This window comes from Pristiophorus japonicus, chromosome 24, assembly GCF_044704955.1.
Source record: "Pristiophorus japonicus isolate sPriJap1 chromosome 24, sPriJap1.hap1, whole genome shotgun sequence".
Taxonomy (NCBI): Eukaryota; Metazoa; Chordata; class Chondrichthyes; family Pristiophoridae; genus Pristiophorus; species Pristiophorus japonicus.
The window spans coordinates 2413796-2434663 of NC_092000.1; the positions used below are offsets into that span (position 1 = coordinate 2413796).

Sequence of the window (20868 nt, forward strand, 5' to 3'; positions counted from 1 at the left end):
CTATATTAATATAAGTTGTTGTTGAGGTTTTTGAGGGATAAATATTGGCCAGGACACCGAGGATAATTCTCCTGCTCTTCTTTGAACTAGTACCATGGGATCTTTTATGTCCACCCGAGAGAGCAGACGAGGCCTTGGTTTAACATCTTATCCGAAAAACGGTGCCTTTGACAGTGCCCCAAGATGCTTCACAGGACCAATTATCAAAAATTTTTATTTGACACTGAGCCACATATTAGGACAGGTGACCAAAAGCTTGGTCAAAGAGATCGGTTTTACGGGACGTCTTAAAAGGAGACGAGAGAGGTAGAGAGTTGGAGAGGTTTAGTGAGGGGATTCCAGAGCTTAGGGCCTAAGCAGCTGAAGGCGCAGCTGCCAATGATAGAGCAATTAAAATTGGGGATGCTCAAGGTCAGAATTGGAGGAGCGCAGAGATCTTGGAGGGTTGTAGGGCTGGAGGAGATTACAGAGATAGGGAGGGACGAGGCCATGAGGGAACTGAAAACACAGATGAGAATCTTAAGATTGAGTTGTTGCTGGACCGGGAGCCAATGTAGGTCAGCAAGTACAGAAGTGAGGGGTGAACTGGTGCAAGTTAGGAAATGGGCAGCAGAGTTTTGAAGGAGTTGAAGTTTACGGAGGGTGCAAGGTGGGAGATCGTCCAGGAGAGCATTGGAATAGTCGAGTCTAGAGGCAACAAAGACATGGATGAGGGTTGCAGCAGCAGATGAGCAGAGGCAGGGGCAGAAACGGGCGATGTTATGGAGGTGGAAGTAGGCCGTCTTGGTGATGGAGAGTGATACACTCACAATAAAGGATGAAACTGAGTACCGTGAGCAATGAGTAAGTGTGATCTTAGTTTTTTTAATAAGACTCCAGAGTGCAGGTGTGGATATCTGAACAGAATATATGGAATTAAGGACAGTAAAGTAAACGGGATATATGAAAATGTATAAGCCATGGAAGAATAGCTGGGAGAATGTCAGATTGCAAATAGTGCAACATCAGCATAGCTAACAGTCTGTCTCAAGGTTTCAAGTCACTAATCCTGCCAATAATATATAATTGTAACATGAAATACATCTGCAGAATTGCAAGGTCTCAGTTAATAGTCACACCATTAGATTGAAACATTTAGAGGCAATGCTTGAGCTTTCAAGAAGAACATCTCATATAGATTGACTAATGAGTGGCTGAGTTAGACTGTCAATCCATTTGTATTTTGTTATCTGATTTCTAAACTGTATAACTGTTAACGCTTTACGATGTAACTTCACCTATCCGTAGGGAGTGTGTACGCTCTATCCAGAGAGTATATCTTCTGTCTGATAGGTCTTACTGGCCGGTAATAAAGACTGTTTTGTTCAAAGCACAAGAGGTATTCGACTCAGTAATTTTACTGAACCAGATTGAGGTAAAAGAATCCGGGAATTTACATTTGGTGTCAGAAGTAGGATCTCAACGGACGACTGCCGAAAACTTGCGAATTAAGAGCCAGACTAGCCTTGGACGAGACGAGGGGAAAATGGCCAGTGGAGTGAGTATGATTTCAATACTGCTCCAGTTTCCCCCGGTTTCAAAAGTCTGAGGAAAGTTTAGCCACTCGCTGGTTCTCAGGTAGTGTCTGAACGAGATCCAGGACAATCTGGTGAATACCTTTCAAACTTAGAATAGGGATAGAGATAGGGAAATTGCGCGATGACGCAAACCAAGCGGCGACTTGGAAAGATAGTTAGAGCTAGATAGGGATAGATGATCAATCATGGATCCAAAAAAAAATTAATAGGAAAGAAAAGAGACTCTTGTGAATGTCTGTTTAAATGAGAAATGCTTCTGTGATTTTTACTGTAGAAAAAAAGCCGGGGAGTTGTGGTTTGTTTTATCTCAAACAGAATGAAAGTTTGTTTTAACCCTTCGTAGTGTTGTCCTGTATGTGGGAAGTTTAAGAGTGTGAACCTTATTGAATTACGTATATTCGGATGATAAGTTACGGAGCCAGGAAATGCACAAAGGATAGGTTGGTTAAAAAAAAAAGAAAAAATTACATGGTCCCGGTGGTTAAAAAAAAATAAAAACTTGTTGAAAGAAAACATTCAGAGAAGGCACAGCAAAACAACTGAGATGGATTCAAAAGGATTTAAAAAAAAAAATTATATTAAATAACACGACCTTGAGGCTGGAACAATTGAGATAACGAAAAGCAGTCCACAGCCTACGTGCCAGACTTCTCTCTAGTTATGAAAAAAAAAGTAACGTACTAAATAGGTGCTAAAAAAAAATTGTTCTGAGATTTCAAATTATGGAAAAAATTCCACTGCAGTAAAAAAAAAAATCACTCCTGTCCAATTGGCAGAAAAACTCCATTAAATTAGGGCTTTCATTGACTGATTGAATTTAAACTGCGCAGTAACGCGAAAGGATAGGGAAATTTGGGGACTGAAAGAAATTAATTGAGGCTCATAAGAAATCAAAATTAGAAAATTAGGCTCACAGGGAATAAAATAGGGATTTAAATAGAGGATAGGTGTTCAACTCAGGTACGACGAAGGGACCTTGAATATCACTTGGCCCGTCTAGGCTCTGATTGTATTTAAAAAAAAAAACCCCCGCAGCAACTCGGAAGGTAGGGCCGACACGAGCGCGCGGCCGAGAGGAGAAGGGCTGAAGCGAATGCGCAGTGACGTAAACGCGCAGTGAAGCGAACGCGCAGTGACGTAAACGCGCAGTGACGCCGAGGCGCAGCAACGCGAATCGTGAAAATCAGTGCTAATGGAGGTAAGTCTTTGTAAGTCTTAAGTGTTTAGAGTTTTAAGTAAAGTTTTAAGTATTGAAATCGCGCGGCGACGCGGGTAAGTGTTAGAAGTCCTTGTTTATCTTTTAAAGTTTAAAGTATCTTAACTCGCGCGGTGACGCGAGCCACGGGTCGACGCGGATTGCGCGGCGACGTGAACTGCGAGGCAACGTGGTAGTTTAGTATTGAAATCGCGCGGCGACGCGGGTAAGTGTTAGCATTAGTAAAGTTTGGTTATTTGGAGTTAGTTAAAGTCAGTGTTAGTTTCTGTAAAGTCTGTGTCTATTTTTAAGTTTGTTTAAATTGCATGACGACACGAACGCGTAGCGACACAGTAATACGAGGGGCAGTGTGAAAATGGGTAATCAGTTAGATAAAACCACGGATGCGGATAGTCCGCTACAAAAGCTATGTGAGGAATTCCCTGAAAGAGCTGAAGACTTTAGAAAATTATCAGGAGCCCTGAACAAATTATAAGGGGATGACCAGTGGCCTCTAGGTGACACTAGAAGCGTAGAGGTAAAAAAAAAGCACAGGGATTAATTTGGAGAAGGGGACGAGGAAAAGGGGATAAAAAATTTAATTGCAACCTGGCGACATTATTGTCAGAAATTAAAAGATGTTAAAACTGTAGACGTCTTAAAGAATGTGCGCACGAGAAACTTGCTAAGAGATCCTCTGGGACCTCTGAGAAAGGTATTGATCAACTACAAGTTAAAATGGCTGGCTTTGTGTTAACCGAGGCTGATGATGAAATTGATGAGTGGCCACTGACTCAGCGCCCAACGGCGCCTCCCGCACCCACTGGCCTCTTGCTCCAGTCCTCTTCCCAACACCCTCCACCTAACACTCCGGTAAAAAGAGTTAGGAACAACCACATATCACCAAAGCAACAAACCCAAACTGACCCCTCATCCTCTGATAGCGATTCGGATCCCCAGTTTACAAGCAATATAGCCGAAAGGACCAGATCTCACACTCGAAAGGGCAGAACTATATCTCAACATCACAAACAGTCCCGTAAATCTTCTAGTCAATCTACCAATCCAAGTTGTGAAAGACATAGCAAACACCCCCGCCGATCGAGACGCAGAACTGTCAAGCAGTCAGACAGCTCTGAAACATCCTCCGGCCTAGAAATGATTTCCAAGATCGCAAAGTCCCGACACCAATTCCCTGTCAGACCAATGCCAAACCCTGATGCACAACAAGCTGCAAGACCACCTCTCTATAGATGTCTGTGATCTTCAAACAACTATTTGATTGCTCACGCTATCCGGACAGATGGAAAGGGCAGTTAGATATTATTGGCAGGAAAAGAAAGGGGAGGGGGGAGGGGGGAGGTGCGCCCCCAACCCGGGTCAAGACTGAATACGTGACTAGAAAGGAAGAGCCATCTCGGGAGGAAGGATCAATAGAACCGTAGTGTGGCATACAGGATTGGATGGATAAGCAAGGATACGGTTATACTAAACAACCAAACGGCCCGAGCCCTGCTAATAAACCTCCCTATTGTCCCCGGCATGGTATGGGAAGAGGCCGGGACTGGGTAAGAGGAATTGACTGTTTTAATTGTGGGCAGGAAGGACATTGGAATAAAAATTGCCCCTACCGTCAGCATGGAAAAGGAAGAGGAGGAAGAGGAGGGGGGCAAGGGGGGAGAGGAGAATCTTACACTAACTTCTCCCAGAAACAACTCCTTTGGTCAATTGTCCCCCGATTGACTACGCAGCTTAATTGTGCAGGGATCCTCCCCGGACGACAACCCATTCTGAATGAGTGGCAACCCTTTTTGATAGATACGGGAGCCTTCATGTCTTCTGTACAATCAAAGCTTAAACTCCCTGCCTCTACTGAAACACAGGAACTTTCAGGATTCCTGGGACAAATCTCGACATTCCCAGTGTCAGAACCGGTTAAAATGGGTTACCAGGAAGAATCGGTGGAACATCGAGTTGTTATCACAACCAATCTGGACTGTAACTTGATGGCTAGAGACCTCCTTTGCAAATTCCAGTTGCATTTGGAGTATGGAGATTATTGTAAAACAGGAAACCCTTAAGCGGCAGTATTATACCACTAGAACCCCTCAGTGGTGGTCTCTGGACCTGCCGCAGGCACCCTATCACGTGACCCTAGCATACGATCCCAGTGGAAAGAATCAGGACCTGCAGAACTTTTATCAGGATCACGAAGGGGAAGTGAAGGGAATTCTAAGGGCTAGAGTGACTGGACTGGAAAGAGAGGCAGATTTTGTGGAAGTGGATAAGAATCTGTGGAAACAGCCCCTAACAATGGCACCGCATATTGCTCGTGAAGTATTAGCCCCTCACCATGCTAAAGATTTGGGAGTTATGGTACGCAAGGCCATAGATGAGGCTGACCCTACCATCCGGGATGTGCAAATCGTAAAACATGGCCGAACAGTCCAATTTCATGGGGACCCCGAGAAGGTCTTAACGACTCTACAGCATCATACTAGCTCGGACATACCTGACTATGTGGATCCTCATGTGTGGGCAGAGGACCCCTCCCAAGTGGGTTATAATCCCATTAATTGAGATCCCAGTGCAGGGCAATGTGGACTGGCCCTCTATCCGACAGAACCCACTGAAATCACAGGCAATCCTAAACTGACTTTTCGGCACTGTACTGCAATTAATTCGGCCTGTTTTCTTACTGAGCCACCCCAAGATGAGGAAGAACCCAGTCATGATTGCTTATCTTTAATTTAAGAGGCCACATCAGTCAGGGAAGATTTAGTTGATGGAAGATCCAGACTGTATTCTTACTGAGCCACCCCAAGATGAGGAAGAACCCAGTCATGATTGTTTATGTATGTTGACGGAAGTACTTCTATTAATCCAGAAGATACACGAATCTCAGGATACGCCATAGTAAACCAGGAGAATCAGGTCTTGGAATCTGCTGCTTTGAAACCGCCTATTCTGCTCAACAAGCTGAACTATTCGCCCTCACCCGAGCCTGTATCTTGGCCAAAGATCTCAAAGTCAATATCTATACCGACTCTAGGTATGCCTTTGGGGTGGCCTATGATTTCGGACAATTATGGAAAAATAGGGGATTCCTAACCTCACAGGGGAATGAGATATCTCATAAACAGCTAGTATCTGATTTGTTGCAAGCCCTCATGTTCCCCAAACGCATTGCCATTGTCAAATGTACCGCCCATACTACCGGAAATTCTCTGGTTGATATAGGGAATCGTTGTCCTGACCAAGAGGCCAAACAGGCCTCTCATGACCAACAGATGGTAGTGCCCAAAATTATGAGTCAGACTAAAAGTCCTGCGAAGGATAAGTTAGCCTCGGAAAAACCAATGCCAACCATCCAAGATGTTATAAAAGCACAGGGGGACGCTCCTGAAAAAGATAAACTGTTGTGGAAATATTATGCATGTACTTATGACAATGTTTCTAAACTCTGGACCACTCCCGCGGAACAGACTTGCATGTCTGACGAGTTGGCCTCATGGGTTATAGAATGTCTGCATTTTGCTACTCATTGTGAAGCAAGGACCACGAGTGACACACTTTTGGCTACTTGGTGGCACCCTAGACTCCAGGCGCTCACCCAGAACATCAGTAGTTGTTGCCTGGTTGGCCAGCAACATAATCCAGGGAAGGGAGTCCCCTGTGATTGGGGTAAAACGCCCCTACCCGAAGGTCCCTTTGAGACATTTCGGTTGGACTACATTGAGTTGCAAAAAGTTCAGTGTTACAAATATGTGTTAAGCAGATGGATTGAAGCCTACCCTAACCTGGACAATAAGACTCAGACTGTTGTTAAGGTGTTAATGAGGGAAATTGTTCCTAGATATGAGATCTCAGCTAGACTGATGACCACCTATGTTCTTTCTCTGACTCAGGCTCTGCGACTAGTTCACAACCAGTTTCAAGATGCTCACCTCGACCTCCCAGTTTTACCCGAATTGTCTCTCGTGGCACCAGGGAAGTATGGATTCGGAAGGGATTAGAGCCACAATGGGAGGGGCCTTTTTAGGTGTCACTCACTACCCCCACTGCAGCCAAGGTTGAGGGGAAAAGTGCCTGGGTTCACCTGCACCACTGCAAGCTCATCACCATTTAAACAAATCTTGCTGGTTAGTCTAATTCCTGTTTCTGTTCCAGATCTCCTCCTCCCTATAGCTGAAGGCGGCAGTTGAAGGAGGATCAGTTTGAACTCTTACCTGTCAGACAGCCAAATACACTGACGGAGACCTGAAGAAGGGAAACGGGAAAACAGAACTCTTTTTATCAGCTAAATAATTGGACTATTTATAAGATGAGACTGTGTCTGTATGCCACTGTCTGCATAATAGTGTTGATATGACAGTTTTGGCGCACGGGAAGGAAGACAAAGGCGAGAGCTCCATGTAAACACCTTTTTGTATATGTCTTACGTTTATGCGGAAAAAGGGCACTTCACTAGATGCTGGGTGTGTTCACATATCCCTATATATTCCAAAGGGGGAATTCCTTTGCGCACCGTTCCCCTGACCCTAACTGAGACTGTTAGATGGATTCAAAGAAACGATATTGGAACAGGTAGCTAACTGCACTGCTGAGGCTCTGGAGGGCATCACAGCTGAAATGGTAGCGATAAGGACCGTAGCATTACAAAACCGAATGGCCCTCGATTACCTGTTAGCTGAGAAAGGGGGAACGTGTGCCCTGATAGGATCTGAATGTTGCACTTACATTCCTGATAGTTCAGAAAACATAACCCACCTTGCCGATCACATAAGGAGGGAGGTGAAAAAGTTATCCACACCAGCAAAAGAACTTAGCAGGTTTGATTGGTTTCTGGGTGGATCTTGGAGATCCTATCTAATACATGGGGCAATTGTTCTCATCATAATAATTACCTGCTGTTTGATTGTTGGTTGCCTTAACCTCTGCTGTAAAGTAATGACAAGGTTAGCAGACCCTCTTGTGGTCAAGGGTTCCCGGGTTATGATCCAACAAACTAGAGAACTACTCAACAATGCAATACTCATTGATCCTAAATGTTATCATAGAATGATAAAAGGGGGGATGTGGATATCTGAACGGAATATATGGAATTAAGGACAGTAAAGTAAACGGGATATATGAAAATGTATAAGCCATGGAAGAATAGCTGGGAGAATGTCAGATTGCAAATAGTGCAACATCAGCATAGCTAACAGTCTGTCTCAAGGTTTCAAGTCACTAATCCTGCCAATAATATATAATTGTAACATGAAATACATCTGCAGAATTGCAAGGTCTCAGTTAATAGTCACACCATTAGATTGAAACATTTAGAGGCAATGCTTGAGCTTTCAAGAAGAACATCTCATATAGATTGACTAATGAGTGGCTGAGTTAGACTGTCAATCCATTTTTATTTTGTTATCTGATTTCTAAACTGTATAACTGTTAACGCTTTACGATGTAACTTCACCTATCCGTAGGGAGTGTGTACGCTCTATCCAGAGAGTATATCTTCTGTCTGATAGGTCTTACTGGCCGGTAATAAAGACTGCTTTGTTCAAAGCACAAGAGGTATTCGACTCAGTAATTTTATTGAACCAGATTGAAGTAAAAGAATCCGGGAATTTACACAGGTACCTCGTGGGTGGCCTGCTGATATACAGTGCTCCCAAGGGATGCTGGGATCCCTTGGGACTCCAACAGGTGGGCCCTCTGGTGGTGGTGTGATACAGGTTGCAAGGGGTTAAATACATAACATCACTCCCTCGTAAAGTTAATAGTACATTTATTGACGATCTGGAGCTTTTCGTTCCCTTGTCGATCGTCTCGGTACAAATGCGGGTGTGGGTGAGTTGGTTAGTTCTTCATTGGGCTGTTGGGCAGCCGGCCTTGCCGGGCTGCTGGGGATGGTAAGTTCAGCTTCGTGGTCAACCATGATGTCAGTGGCCACTTGTGTGTGTGTTGGAGGGTCAAAGTTGGTGGTGTCTTCTTCGGGTTGTTTGTAGCTGTTGGTGTACCACAATTTGATTTAGTCCAAGTGTTTTCTGCACGTTAGTCCATTGGCCAATTTGACCTGAAACACCCTACCCACTTCTCTCCCCTCTTTGGCTATGACCTTGCCAGCGAGCCATTTGGGACCATGTCCATAATTGAGTACAAACACAGGGTCATTGACCTCAATATCGTGTGACAAATTTGCGTGGTCATGGTACACACTTTGTTGATGCCGCCTGCCCTCCACGTGATCATGGAGATCAGGGTGGACAAGAGAGAGCCTTGTTTTGAGCACCCATTTCATGAGCAGCTCAGCTGGGGGAACCCCGGTGAGTGAGTGGGGTCTGGTGCGGTAGCTGAGCAGCACTCGGGACAGTCGGGTCTGCAGGGAGCCTTCCGACACGCGTTTCAAGCTTTGCTTGATGGTCTGAACTGCCCGTTCTGCCTGGCCGTTGGATGCGGGCTTGAACGGGGCAGATGTGACGTTGCGGGTCATGAATTCCTTGAATTCAGCCCTGGTGAAACACGGCCCATTGTCGCTGACTAGGATATCAGGCAGGCCGTGCATGGCAAACATGGCTCGTAGGCTTTCAATGCTAGCCGTGGACGTGTTACAGACATTATTGCACATTGAATCCATTTTGAGTAAGCATCCATGACAACCAAAAACATTTTGCCTAGAAATGGGCCCGCATAGTCCACGTGGATCCTCGACCACGACGTGGAGGGCTACGACCACAAACATAGCGGTGCCTCTCTGGGTGCATTCCTCAGCTGAGAGCAAGTGTTGCACTGGTGCACGCATGACTCTAATTCTGAGTCGATGCCGGGCCACCACATTTGGGATGTGGCTATGGCTTACATCATTACAATGCCTGGGTGGGTGCTGTGCAGTTCACAAATGAACACATTTTTGCCTTGCTTGGACAAGACCACGCGATTACCCCATACAGGCAGTCCGCCTGCAGGGACATTTCGTCTTTGCGCCTGTGGAATGGCTTAATCGTCTCCTGCACCTCTGCTGGGACGCTGGATCAGCTCCCATGGAGGACACAGTTTTTTTACCAAGGACAGTAAAGGATCCTGGCCGGTCCAGGTCCTGATCTGGCAGGCCGTAACGGGTGACTTTTCATTTTCGAATGCATCCATTACCATAAGCAAGTCCGCAGGCTGTGCCATTTCCACCCCGGAGGTGGGCAATGGCAGCCGACTGAGAGCATCAGCGTGGTTCTCTGTGCCTGGTCTGTGGCGGATTACATAGTTGCATGCCGACAGCGTGAGCATCCATCTTCGGATGCGGGCAGAGGCATTGATGTTAATCCCTTTGCTCTCAGAGAACAGCGATATGAGCGGCTTGTGGTCAATTTCTAGCTCAAACTTGAGACCAAACAAGTACTAGTGCATTTTTTTTTACCCCGTAAACGCACGCCAAAGCCTCTTTTTCAATTATGCTGTAGGCCCTTTCGGCCTTGGACAAACTCCTGGACACATAAGCGACCGGTTGCAAAATCCCCGATTCGTTAGCCTGTTGTAACACACACCCGACCCCGTATGACGACACATCGCAAGCTAGCACTAATCGTTTACAAGGGTTATACAGGACAAGCAGTTTGTTTGAAAACAACATATTTTTGGCTTTCTGAAAGGCAGCCTCTTGTGAATTCCGCCATACCCAGTCGTCTCCCTTGCGCAGTAGCACATGTAGGGGTTCTGGCTGGGTGCTTAACCCAAGTAAGAAATTATCAAAATAGTTAAGGAGTCCCAGGAACGACCACAGCTCCGTCACGTTCTGTGGTCTCGGCGCGTTTTTGATGGCCTCCGTCTTGGTGTCGGTGGGTCTGATGCCGTTTGCTGCGATTCTTCTTCCCAAGAACTCAACCTCCGGTGCTAGGAAAACACATTTCGGGCGTTTCAACCTGAACCCCACGCGACCCAAACGACTAAGAACCTCTTCCAGATTCTTCAAGTGCTCAATGGTGTCCCAACCAGTGTGTCGTCCTGGAAAACCACGGTGAGAGGAATCGACTTTAGCAGGCTCTCCATGTTCCATTGGAAGATTGCCGTGGCCGACCAAATCCCTATTGGGCATCTGTTATAGATGAACAGACCTTTGTGAGTATTGATGCAGGTGAGGCCTTTCGAAGACTCCTCCAGCTCCTGCGTCATGTAGGCCGAGGTCAGGTCCAACTTGGTGAACGTCTTTCCTCCAGCCAGGGTCGCAAATAGGTCGTCTGCCTTGGGTAGCTGGTACTGGTCCTGCAACGAGAAACGGTTAATCGTTACTTTATAGTCCCCACAAATACTGACCGTACCGTCCTCTTTAAGTTATGGGACAATCAGACTGGCCCACTCGTTGAATTCCATCGGCGCGATGATGCCTTCTCGCTGCAGCCTGTCCAGCTCAATTTCCACTTTCTCACGCATTATATATGGTACCGCCCGTGCCTTGTGGTGGGTGGGTCGGGTACCAGGAACCAAATGGATCTGTACTTTCATCCCCGAGCTTCCAATGCCTGCTCGAACAACGATGGAAATCTGCTCAGAACCTGGGCTTATGAGGCATCGCCGACGGACGAAAGCGCTCGGATGTCGTCCCAGTTCCAGCGGATTTTTCCCAGACAGCTTCTGCCAAACAGTGTGGGGCCATTCCCTGGCACGATCCACAGCGGGAGTTTGTGTACTGCTCCACCATAGGAGACTTTGACTTCTGCACTGTCAATTACAGGTATTAGTTCCTTGGTGTAAGTCCTTAATTTGGTGTGAATGGAGCTGAGCTTGGGCCTGTGTGCCTTGTTGCACCACAGCCTGTCGAAGGCCTTTTTACTCATTATGGACTGACTCACACCCATGTCCAGTTTCATAGATACTGGAATTCCGTTCAGTCCAGCTTTCAACATTATTGATGGACATTTCGTGGTGAATGTGTGTACCCCGTACACTTCTGCCTCCTCGGTACGAGTCTCCAATTCAGCCTGATCCACAGTGGATCGAACTTCCTCTGCAACGTGGTGGTTTGCAGGGTTTGCAGCTCGGCTGCACATTCGCTGGAGGTGTCCGATTGTTCTGCAGTCGTTGCACGCATAGTGCTTGAAGTGGCATTGATGGGCCCGATGATCACCTCCACAACGCCAACTAGGTGTTAACTGCCTCGCATTAACGATTAATGTGGACTTTGGGTCATCTGTGGTTGGGCAGCAGCAGCCGGCGTGTACGTTCTGCCATGTATATTCCTGCTCGAAAACGACGTTACTTTGTGCACAGTACTGCCCGAAACCTCTTTATTCTGCGAAATCTGTTTGGTGTTGTCGCTGGTGGACATAAATGCCTGGGCTATCGTTATGCCTTTGCTCAGATTTGGAGTTTCAACAGTCAACAGTTTGCAAAGGATTGCCTCATGGCCAATGTCCAGTACAAAAAAGTCTCTAAGCACTTGTTCTAGGAATCCCTCAAATTTGCAATGTCCTGAGAGGTGCCTTGGTTCGGCGACATAGCACGCCACTTGCTGGCTCTCCGACCATTGACACGTGTAGAACTGATATCTCGCCATCAAAACGCTTTCCTTAGGATTTAGGTGCTCCCGGACCAGCGTACACAATTCTTCACAGGATTTAGTTGTTGGTTTTACCGGAGCTAGAAGATTCTTCATGAGGCCATAGGTTGTTGCCCCACAGACAATAAGGAGGATCGCCTTTCGTTTGGCACCGTTCTCGTCCCCTTCCAGCTCGTTGGCCACGAAGTATTGGTCGAATCTCTCCACGAAGGCCTCCCAATCGTCCCCTTCTGAGAACTTCTCCAGGATACCAACTGTTCTTTGCATTTTCGCGTGGTTGTTTGTTACCTCATCGCCAATTGATACACTCATAATAAAAGATGAAACTGAGTACTGTGAACAATGAGCAAGTGTGACCTTAGTTCCTTTAATAAGACTCCAGAGTGCAGGTACCTCGTGGGTGGCCTGCTTATATACAGTGCTCCAAAGGGATGCTGGGATTCCTTGGGACTCCAACAGGTAGGCCCCCTGGTTGCAAAGGGTTAAATACATAACAAAGAGGATGTGGGGTTGGAAGCTCAGCTCAGGGTCAAATAAGACGCCATTGGTTCAGCCTCATAGGGATGGAAGAGGGATAAGTCGGTGGCTAGGGATCGGAGTTTGTGGTGGGGACTGAAGACAATGGCTTTGGTCTTTCCAATATTTTGTTGCAGGAAATTCCTGCTCATCCAATACTGGATGTCAGGCAAGCAGGGTGACAAATCAGAGACAGTGGAGGAGAATGGAAATAAGCAATAAATAAATTAAAGGTATTAGAGCGACAAGGAGTGTATGAGTAAGTAATCTAGAGATTCTATGAAAAATTTCCTTGCAAATAAACTATGGATTTTGGAAATTATCACGAGTTTCATAATAAATGTATTGCCTCGAAATAAATCAATGATTTGTATTTTTATGAATGTTTTCACAGGAAACGTAGAAGCAGTCATTGGAATATTAGTATTCATTGTGGTGGTGCTACCAGTAGCTCTGCTCCTATACTGGTATTGCACCGTCCATAAAAGTGGAAGATATGTAGTACAGAACAATCTACTGATCTCAGATGGAATTGAACTTGAGGAAAATATCCCTTGAAATAATGTCAGCAATAACTGTGAAATAATAACTTCATGGGATTACAACAATTACAAACAAGTTTAGCCAAAAATGAATTGGTGATTGTTGAAGGAGAAATCACCAAACTATTACTGTTTGTATTGTCCTTATTGAGGGAAATGTCTGATTACAGGATAAGGCGCTACTCACAGCACTTATTAACCTAACTGTAAAGTCTTCACATTTATTTTGAAAGAAGCTCTAGATTTTTAGGAACGTTTCGTGAATCATTCCATGGTACATCATTATGGCACTCCACCGCCATAATTTAGTGAAAGTGCGGCACAAACGGGCTTTCTAGCTCATTCTGATCGGTAAGATGGCGGAATGGGAGAAGCTCTGTGAAAATTCGTGGCCAATAACAACTTTCAGTTATATAGAAAAATGTCCCATGGTGCTTCACAGAGGGGTAATCAAAGACGATGGCTACCGAGCCAAAGAAGGAGCTATTACAAGAGGTGAACAAAAGCTTGGTCAAAGAGGTGCATTTTAAGGAGAGCCATAAAGGAGGAGACGGAGGTGAAAAGGTAGAGGGGTTTACAGGAATCTTTGGAATTCCCTAAAGGGCTATAGATGCTGAATCCCTGAGTATATTCAAGGCTGAGATAGATAGATTTTTGGACAGGAGGAGCATGAAGCGGGTCTGGGCTCTCCTGCTTGACTTAACCCTTAAATTACTTAATTTGGCAACAATGCCAAAGGTTTCTTACTGCTAAGAACAAGAAAAAAGATAAAGAAAAATTCTACGGGCAGTAGAATTGTGAAAGAGTTGAAGGTTACGGAGTATTGGAGTCCGGCCACAAGAACATTGTGAATAGACATGTCTGAAAATGTCAAAGGCATAGATTAGCTTTTTAGCAACCGATAGACTGAGGAAGGGGCGGAGCAGACAATGTTATAGAGGTGAAAGTATGTGGATCTTTGTGATGAAGAGAATATGGGGTCAGACCTCAGCTCGGGGTTAAATAGGATGCCAAGGACGTGATCAATCTGGGTCAGCCTGAGACAGGGAGCAGGGTAGAATCAGTGACAAGTGTAAGGAATTTGTAGTGGGGGCCGAAGATGATGACTTGGATCTAACCGGTTTTTAATGAAACTTGTGACTCATCCAGGACTAGATATAGGACATGCAATCTGACAACACAGAGGCAGTGGAGGGATCGCAAGAGGTGGCGGAGAGGTAGAGTTTGATGTCGTCAGTATGCGTGTGGAAGCTGACTTCTTGTCTACTGATGTTGTCACCAAGGGACAGCATTCAGATGAGGAAGGAGGGGAAGGTAGATCGAAATTCAGCTTTTTCAATTTTTTTCTTCCATGCGATGTTCGGGGTGGAAATCGGTCGGCGTCATCAGTACCGTGCTGACGACGTCAGCGGACCATTGATGACATCACCACGACGCGGACGTGCCACATCGCGCTGATGCGTCACAACGTCCCTCCCCTTCAGTTAAAGGGGAGTGCCGCTGTGAACTCTGCAGTTTAGTTTGGCCCACCAGGGAGAGTTTCGACCGGGCCAGCGTCGGTACCCAAGAGGGAGGCCCGGCCGAACCCGCAGGCGCCATTTTCGGGCCGACTTCGGAGTCGGCGGATTATTAGGATAAAATGGCGGCCACGGCAGAACGCACTCCCTTTTAAGGACAGACGCGCCGGCCAGCCATAGGCAGCTTCCCGCAGGGGAAAGCTGTCGGGGACAACGAGTGGCAGCCGATCCACTCGGGGTGGAAAGGTGTCACTGCCAGTCGGTGGTGGGGTCGATGCGTGCCCGACGGGGCAGCAACATGGGCAGCGCGGTGACGAGCATTGCCGGAAAAAAAATGGAGGGCAATTTATGAAATGTCGCCGACTCCGTGCCGACTAGGCGGTGAGTCCAAACCAACCTGTGTCTGCCTCTTTGAGTCGGTCACGAGCTCTTATAGAAAGGAGCAATTTCGACCCCTCTATTGTTAAACAACGGAATGCCACCCTCTGTGTCCTGTTCAGTAGCATCACTTTGGTTACAAAAGATTACTGAGACTTTATATTTCAAATGGAGCTCAATGAACAATCAACTCACTTCTACCAACTCTCCTCTTACTCCTAAACAAACTGAATTAGTTTCTTCACGGCCTACTTTGCAGTGGCTCTTTCCATTACCAAGGATGTTCAGATGCAGAGGTTGCAGGACAGGGCAGTGTGAGGACACTGTGCCATAGATTGTAATACATCAGCAGGGGAAGTGACAGTGATGAGGATTACACTAGTGAGGGAAAGGACCCAGTCCAGAAAGCGCTTTCAGTGGGTAGAGGAGGTGTTGGCCCTGAGATGTCCTTCAGTGTGCGGGAGGTGGGGGGAATGTGTTTACTGACCCCGGACCATCAACCATTAGTTGGCATGGAAGTAGAGGGGGAAAATGGTACCGCCCTGCAGCTCTATTGCAGGTGAGTAAAGTGGCTTAAGGGCTTTGTTGATGGGAATGCTGTAGAGAAGTGGAGAAGCGCTGGGTACTTAAGCTTGTGCTGCAACACGGAACTCACAGCCGGGAGCGGCGAGAGGTTTGTGGGAATGAGCATCCTTGAGTTCAGCTTGGAAAGCAGGGCGTTGTTTGGGGGAAACATACACTGAGTAAGGAATCTGTGCCTTGTGGACCCTCCGTCCCCCTTTTGCATGCGGGGATATATTGGAATTTGATGCACTATCTGAGAGACAGGATGTGCAGGAGGCAGGATGTGCAGGGAGCAGAGGATGCACACTGCATGCGACTGGTCACTGGAACCCAGGCAGAATTAAATTCATGCTGGGACCTCACTAAAATGAGTCAGATATCACTGATGTCACCTGCTGCAACCCGATAGAAGCCTGTGGCATAAAAGTTAAGGGCCATGGTGACCTTTCCAGCTGCAGGCAGTGTTGTCCATGCTCTGGACGAGGTTTGAGTTGTGGCTGCTACCAATCTGGTACTGGGGCAGCCCAATATCACAAAAGGTGCTGCAACAAGCATAAGACCCGAATTTGAATAATTTATTCAACAGCAACTTACATTTATATAGCGCATTTAACATAGCAAAACGTCCCAAGGTGCTTAACATTCATTGTTTTAAATAGTTCTGGCCTGCGCCCTAAACAACTAATGAGCAGCCTGATCCAATCTGGTGGGTGCGCACTTCCAGCACCATATTGGATGCTTAGGTGCCTGTTTTGTGCCATTGAATTTCTAGGCCTTGGTGTGTGTACAAACAGAGGAATGCGTCCCACATTGACACGGCCTGGACTGGGAACTCTCTGGCAATGAGCTTGAACTTGTGTCCCATTGCTGTGCTGCTCCAAACACCTTCCTACTTTCTTATTTTTTTTAAATTTATTTTCCAGATAAACCACAAGACATAACCATAACCATGTCAGTAAATAACAAAACTGTGTCAGGGTCTCCAGTATACATCAGTAAAGATGCTGAGGTTACAATGACCTGCGACTCCAATGCAAACCCCTCGGCTACATTCGAGTGGGAAGACCCCAGTAACGGGAACAACGTTGAGATTGGCTCTCCTGAAGTCCTCCATGTTTCCCATGCACCATCAGAACACCGCGGAATTTATTAATGTACAGCTACCAATAAATATGGAATTCGGCAAAGTTTAAAATGGGAATAATTATTCCTTTGAGGAATGAAACAGAATTTCCACTTTCCCAAATAAATTCTGAGCACTATGCTGGTTTAGTTGATTGTGTGATTTAGTCCCCATGTCAAGCTCTATTCTGTTCGCCCTTCAAAAGCCTCTAACACTGCTGCTATGTACCTAGCACAAGGGGCGAGAGAGGGTTATTTACTTTAATGAAAAGTTAGGACCTTTGCAGCCCAACAGCATTGGTCTTTACCTCTGAGATTGCGTAAATGGGGCTGCAGGCCTGATTGTGTCCAGAGAGCAAGGGTCATGTCTGCCTTGACTGTTATATATGTGGACTTATATTTACTCTGTACAGCCACCAGAGGGCTCATCCCCTGGAGTCCCAAGGGATCCCATAATCCCCTGGGAGCACAGGTATTTAAGGAGGCTTCATAGGTTAGAGAGGCACTCTGGAGACCTGCAGTAAAAGACTACGGTCACACTTTACTTTGAGCTCAGTGTTCAGTCTGACTCTTTCTCCATGCACAACAACTGGCGATGAGATACAGATAGCGAACCCAAAGATTCAGAGAACAGTGGCCACCCTGGAGAAATTTTCGGAGGGAGATGATTGGGAAACTTTTCTGGAGCGATTCGACCAATATTTCTTGACCAATACTTTGACCAATACTTCGTGGTCTCCTAACTTGAGGAAGGACATTCTTGCTATTGAGGGAGTGCAGCGAAGGTTCACCAGACTGATTCCCGGGATGGCGGGACTGACATATCAAGAAAGACTGGATCAACTGGGCTTGTATTCACTGGAGTTCAGAAGAATGAGAGGGGACCTCATAGAAACGTTTAAAATTCTGACGGGTTTAGACAGGTTAGATGCAGGAAGAATGTTCCCAATGTTGGGGAAGTCCAGAATCAGGGGTCACAGTCTAAGGATAAGGGGTAAGCCATTTAGGACCGAGATGAGGAGAAACTTCTTCACCCAAAGAGTGGTGAACCTGTGGAATTCTCTACCACAGAAAGTTGTTGAGGCCAATTCACTAAATATATTCAAAAGGGAGTTAGATGAAGTCCTTACTACTCGGGGGATCAAGGCGTATGGCGAGAAAGCAGGAAGTGGGTACTGAAGTTGCATGTTCAGCCATGAACTCATTGAATGGCGGTGTAGGCTAGAAGGGCCGAATGGCCTACTCCTGCACCTATTTTTCTATGTTTCTATGATAGTCGAGCCACTGTGTCACGGGAAATTGATGTGAATAACCCTGTGTATGTGCTAAACTATGGACGTGGTCCCAAATGGATCGCAGGCACAGTGATAGCTAAAGAAGGGAGTAGGGTGTTTGTAGTCAAACTAGACAATGGACAAATTTGCAGAAAGTACCTGGACCAAACGAGGCTGCGATTCACAGACTATCCTGAACAACCCACAGCAGACACCACCTTTTTCGAGCCCACAACACACACCCAAAGGATCAACGACACCATCCCGGAACAGGAAATCGAACCCATCATGCCCAACAGCCCAGCAAGGCCAGGCTCACCCAGCAGCCCTGCAGGGCCAACAACATACCAGCCAAGCGAGGGAACAGATCCCGATGCGTAAAAGGCTAGGGCAGCAGTAACCTTCACCTCAATGGACAGTGCGGTTCTGATGGTGCTGGAAGGCTGCAGATCATCCTTGACGAGTTGACATATCTCATCGATGACCTCCTTCCGGAATCGCAGCCTCCTAAGACAAGCATTTTCAGACAAGTTCAGATAGGCTTGCTTCTCCAAGTACCTTAGTTGGCTATACGGTCTCCTCCTCTGTCTTCGGCTCCGTCTATGCGTTACTGTGCCACCTCTTCGATTGATCCTTTCAGCAAACAGTATGTGAGCAGTTGCAATTAAAGGCAGGGAAAGCATAGGCCCCATCACTATCAATAATTACTTTCACTAATTTTAATAATGTCTCTACTCTATACTCTCTAATCACTGTAGCCTGTCCTCTCTGTACTCTCTGAGCTGTATACCAGTCAGTTTGATAGGCCCCAACAATATCATTAAATAACTTCACTATGTAAAAGCTATTTATTAAATAATTCCAATATATGAGATCTATTTAGCATAAGTAAGTTGATAATATCTATTTGTATTCCCTGTCCCAAATTTCTGAGTACAATTTTCTTCAATTTTACTCTCTAAATGACTCACAACTAATTCTCCACCCTTCCTCCGAAGTTAAAAATGGCATCTGTGGGGCCCATTTCCTTCTCTTAGGCCCTGAAAAAGCAACTATTTTTCAGCACTCTTTTGGGCCTTGCATCGGCCCAGCGAAGTGCATGCTAGGTGCCAAAGCTTGGGATGGGCCTTGTGTGGGCGATCATCTCGGCGATCAAAGTGGAAACTTAGGGGCCTATTTTTCCAGCGATGTTTTGGGCCTAGTTTCCACTTTTTGCTCAAAATGGGCGATAGAGGTCCGTTTTTGGCGATAGATGGGCCATAGATGGGCGATGTGAAATGGAAAGTCTAGCCCATAGAACCTTGAAGGTCTCTGTCCAACCTTCCTGTGCTGTACTCCAGGTTTTCCATTCCCACAAAGCAGTGTTTAATGAAGTTTAGAAACCTTGTTAACATTTTTATGGATATCATGAACAGCGTGTTTCTTCCTTCAGGTTTCTAAATTTCTAAACCCGTGACCTCCAAGAACTGCTCAGGTGGAAACCCGTGACCTTTGATATGTCAGCTGTGGCTCAGTGGGTGCACCCTCGCCTCTTGAGTCAGAAGGTTGTGGGTTCAAGTCCCACTCCCAAGGACTGAGCACAAAAATCTAGGCTGACACTCCAGTGCATTGCTGAAGGAGTGCTGCACTGTTACAGGTGCTGTCTTTTGGATCAGACGTCTGCTCTCTCAGGTGGACATAAAAGATCCCATGGCACTATTTCGAAGAAGTGCAGGGGAGTTATCCTCGGTGTCCTGGCCAATATTTATCCCTCATCAACAAAAAAAACAGATTATCTGGACATTATCTCATTGCTGTTTGTGGGAACTTGCGGTGCACAAATTGGTTGCCGCATCTCCTACATTACAACAGCAATTTGAGACATCTGATGGCCGTGAAAGGCCCTATATAAATGCAAGTCTTTCTTTCTTTTCTTTGAAACCAGACGGAAATGAAGGCAGGCATTTGCAGCCATTGATCTTGGCAAGTACAGCCAGCATAATGTCGAAAGGGATTTGATGTCTGCATGTCAGGAAATTACCCGCCGCACTCACATTCATCCTTCCTTGCAGCTTTTGGTTGGTGTAATCTAGTACACACTGAGGGACTGGAGGGTGTAACTTGCAGATAAGGTAAAATGGTTGTTATCAATTATATAGCACACAGCCGACAAACCCTTTCTCAAAATGTTGTGTATTAAAATCTTCAGTTGCAGTCTCGTGGTTAAATAGCCTATACTGCCTGGGATAGTTTACGCACAAACTGAACCATCCATGTCTCATATTCTTGCTACAATGGATAAGGGAGCAGTGTACAGCTACATTATCCCTGTCGTGCTGACTTTCTGGGTCCAAAGTAAGTACCAGTGTTGGAGGAACTGTTTAACAAAGATTAAATTCCAGGGGTTGCAAGCTTTTAAATACATTTATCCCTGCTGTAAGACTTGTGTGTGTTTCAGTGTCAGCTCCTGTACCTGTACAGTACACACTGGGTAAAAGGGATTGATTCACTCTTGTCTGGAACTAAACAGCCACCTTTACTCAGGGAGCCCTGGAGGTTGAAGTTTGTGAGTAGTGAAATGTCACAGTGGAGTAACCACTCTCCTGTTTCTCTCCTCTAGTCCCTTTCCCATGTTTCACTTTCTAGTCCTTCTCTTATCCCCC

The 20868-nt window shown here is 46.1% G+C and overlaps 1 protein-coding gene across 10 annotated transcripts in view; it reads left to right on the top strand.

Moving 5' to 3' along the window:
• LOC139237875 (hemicentin-1-like) overlaps positions 1-20868 on the top strand; it is a 276696-nt gene that overhangs the window by 204116 nt on the left and 51712 nt on the right. The window lies entirely within an intron of this gene.